The sequence below is a fragment of the Acanthisitta chloris genome, unplaced genomic scaffold (assembly GCF_000695815.1).
Source record: "Acanthisitta chloris isolate BGI_N310 unplaced genomic scaffold, ASM69581v1 scaffold29359, whole genome shotgun sequence".
Classification (NCBI taxonomy): domain Eukaryota; kingdom Metazoa; phylum Chordata; class Aves; order Passeriformes; family Acanthisittidae; genus Acanthisitta; species Acanthisitta chloris.
In genome coordinates this window covers 1348-5473 of record NW_008692401.1, presented here as the reverse complement: position 1 = coordinate 5473, position 4126 = coordinate 1348, and the positions used below count along the sequence as shown (strand labels likewise).

The 4126-nt window shown below is 45.0% G+C and overlaps 1 protein-coding gene across 1 annotated transcript in view; it reads right to left on the bottom strand.

Annotated features, from left to right (window-relative positions):
• JOSD1 (Josephin domain containing 1) overlaps positions 1 to 4126 on the bottom strand; it is a 6915-nt gene that overhangs the window by 2176 nt on the left and 613 nt on the right. The window lies entirely within an intron of this gene.

The window sequence follows — 4126 nt, the reverse complement described above, 5'->3', positions numbered from 1 at the left end:
TCCCTGCCCTTGAACTGGTATTTCTGAAGGATGCTTCAATTATGAATTTCCCTCAACTCACAGCTGGAGTAAATGCCAGTTTGCCATTTAGGACAACAGCTATCATCATTCTGAGAGTTCAGCAGTCAACACCAGTCTTGAAGACTGGATGAGAAAAAGAGGCAGGGGAGGTTGGCTGCAGAAAAGGTTGTTCTCCCTCATCCCCCCACACTGGTAAATGAAAGGAGTGTTCAGACACAAAGCTATGGAGATATGTGGGGTTGGGAGCTTTCTACGGCACTGCTGTTGCTAGATGATAAATATCTGTTGCTGTAGGTAACTAGATAACCCTGTTGCAAATAAATCTCTTCAGCTTTGATCTATAAGCTTGCTTAGACATCATTTGTATTACTACAGCATCTAAAATGCAGGACCACAGTCCATCGTGTTCATATAATCACGGAGTATCCTGAGTCACATGGGACCCACAAGGATCAGTGAAGTCCAACTCCTGGCCCTGCACAGGACATCCCCGAGAATCACACCCTGTGCCTGAGAGCCTTGTCCAAATGCTTCTTGAGCTGTGTCAGGCTTGGTGCTGTGACAGTTTCCCTGGAGAGCTGTTCCAGTGCCCAAACACCCTCTGGGGGAAGAACCTTTTTCTGACATCTAACCTAAACCTCCCCTGACACAACTTCAGGCCATTCCCTCAGGTCCTATCACTGATCACCAGAGAGGAGAGCAGTGCCTGCCCCTCTGCTTCCCCTCGTGAGATAGCTGTAGATAGTTATGAGGTTACATGCAGAAATCTAAGGTGGCCTTTGCACAAATTCAGAGACATAAAACATGGAGACGTGGCAAAATAAAAAAATCCCATTAGTCATTTTATTGTTTTATGCTTTCCACCCCCATCAAGAAATTTTCTAAGGAGGGAAAACAGGCACTGGAATAGATTGCCCAGGGAGGTGGTGGAGTCATCACCCCTGGAAGTGTTTAAGAGGCATCTGGACCTGGCACTGGAAGATATGGTTTAGGGGTTACAGCTGAGTGACAGGTTAATGGCTGGACTTGATGATCTTAGAGGCCTTTTGCAACCTTGATGATTCTAAGAAAACAATCACTGGATGTATTATTACAAAGATGACAGCTGGAAAAGCAAGCACGGGGGGAAACTGGGAGCAGAGAACAGCAAGGTCCTGCAATGCCAATCCAAAGAAAGTCAAGCCTGAGATCAGTTCTGCTCTGATGATTTGCTCTCTGGATTGCTAAGGACTCCATTGGTTCTGCTGGTGCAAGGCTCAGACTTCATATCATCTGAACATCCAAGTTTCACCTGCCTCTCCTCTTCTTACCTCCATCTTCCAAAACTCCTAATGTTCCTGAGCTGAGCGTTTTTCGCTCAGCCTTTAGCACAATGCACATTCTGCAGCCATGTTTGACCCAGTGAAAATCCCTCAGCCCTTCTGAATTCCTGCCCTGACAGCACAAGGCATTTGACAAGCAGAAAACAGTGCATTAAATAGGGAATTTAAGCCCAGCCAGGGCTGGAGAGGCTACAGACAGGTAGCTTTTGGCATCAGCTGTGAGTTTCCTTGCAGTGGAGCAAACTGCAGCAGAACAGCCTGGGAAGTGACTGCAGAAGGGAGAAGAGCCCACAATAACGTGGTAAGAGAAAAAGCTATTAATATCCACCACGGGGCATTTCTGAGTGAGGCTGTGACATTTCCAGAGAATCATGGTGCCCAGGTTCCAAAGCTCTGCGCTACTTTACTAATCACAGAGATGTGACTGCAGCTTGTCACAGCTCTTCCAGACCTCCATAAAGCCAGATCACTTGGCTACAACTAATTCCTCAAGATCATTGCTTCAGCCTCTTCTTATGGCACTGTTTTGCAGACAGGTTTGAGAGCTGAGAGAACACATTTATCTGTGTTTATCTAGTTCCTTCACATAACTTCCAAAGCCCTGGAAACAAGATGAAGAGACCGGCAGAGGCAACACTCTCAAAGAACTGGCACCTGTGAGCAAATTTCTGCCGAGAATTGCCTCAATGTCTCTAACCATGTGCACCCAAGTAGTGTCCACAATCATCAGCTGAAGGATTCTGACTAGGCAACGAATTAATTTGCCTCTCCAAAGTTGTTGTTTTTAATCTAGACATTGAGCTGAGGAAGACTAACAAGGTTGGACAGAAATCCAGGTAACAATCCTCCTGAGCTTCCTAAGTCAGAAACTTTCACCAATATGTTGTCTTAACAGAAGGGGCTCCAAGACTGCTGTATGCAGTTGTCTTTCCTAATCAGGTCTCAATACACAGACTCCAGTGAAGCAAAGAGATTGTGTTTGCATCTCCATGCAATCTCACTTCCTGCAGCAAAAGCCAGAGCAACATCAAAAAGGTATTCCTTATATTAGAGGGAAGGGAGGACTACAAAACAGAGGGGTGCCTAGGCCAAGTTTTGGCATACAGAGATGCTAATCATCAGCCTACCCATGCCTTGCACAATAGGATGCAGCAAAAGGGAAGCTAGTGATGAAGCAATGTGGTTCAATCATTTTTCAAGGGATGTGGTAAAAGCTACAGAAAGCTTAAGTTTATTTGTGATTTCATTACCGTGTCAACACAGGGTTTTAAAAATCACACCTCAACATTTTTGTAGCTTGTTAAAAATGTTCAACAGTCCTTTATCAACACACAGGATATGACTAGACACAGGAAAGACAAGGAAAAGTGATACATAAAGGACAACTAAATCCACACTTCCTAAAGGCCAGTCAAAGAGCTACACATGAGTAGTAACCCACCAGAAATGGAAAGGCAGTGGCAATGCTTACACACAGCTTAAAGCTCATCTGTTTCCAAGAGGAATCTCCATGTGTATTTCCATACTACCACAAGGCTGAATCAATCTGTGTATCTTGATCTAATATTAGGATGGAACAACACCAGGTTGCAATCAAAGACGAACTGCCCCTTCTAGGGCAAGAGGTCTAACAAGACTCAGCCCGTCTCTTCCTGAGAGGTTCCATGCTGCACACCAACTCTGTCTCACCAAACCCAATGAGAGCCAGCTAATTAGATCACTACACTCCTTCCACCACACAAACTGCCTTTGTTTGCTTCAGGCCAACAGCAATCCATCTGTGATTAAGACTGTGACAGTTGCTGCTCTGGAACAAAACTAGTGTCTTTACACTGGACAAGGAGTGCCTTGAGCCTGCGGTTCCATGCTGCACACCAACTCTGTCTCACCAAACCCAATGAGAGCCAGCTAATTAGATCACTACACTCCTTCCACCACACAAACTGCCTTTGTTTGCTTCAGGCCAACAGCAATCCATCTGTGATTAAGACTGTGACAGTTGCTGCTCTGGAACAAAACTAGTGTCTTTACACTGGACAAGGAGTGCCTTGAGCCTGCCATGGACCACCTCCACCAGCAGGTGGAATTTTATTTACAGCACTATCATAAATAGCATTTCGATCTGATATTTGCTGTTCTCCATCACTACATTTCTTTTGCCAAAACCAGGCATGAGTTGGATGAGTCAAGCACCAGTTCCATAAATCTGCCAGTTTTCAGAAGAGCAGCAACAGGCACAGAGCTCCCTGTGCTCACCAGCACAGTGGACCACGAGTGCCTTGCTCCACAGTCCCTGCATGACCACTGCTGGTCACACCAGCATGTGATGGTCACTGCCATGTGATTTCCTACCTGTAACAAATACAAGGTGCTGTCAATTGCTGGGAACAAGTATTTGAACACCTGCAGACTGAGTATCAAAGGAGATCCCTTTTCCTATAGGACTTAGCTTCATCAACAAAAGGCCACCAGAATTTCCAAAGCCAGATTTCCACACAGGAGAATTTCCACAGAGCATCAAATCAGCATAAAACAAACACTGAGCATAGCAGGAGCTATTGCATAGGCCACGTGAATAATTTACATTCATCTCAGCAAAACTCAAACCCACTTATTAATTATCTGGAGCTGCTGGGAAACATTTAACAATGCCACAGAAAATGGGGATGTAGCTACTGAAATGAAATCCAGTTTGACAGAGTACAAACCCCACAGTATTTGAAGAACTCCACTGAACCACTCAAATAAGGAGTCACTCATTTAGCAAAGCTCCTGATTTCAAA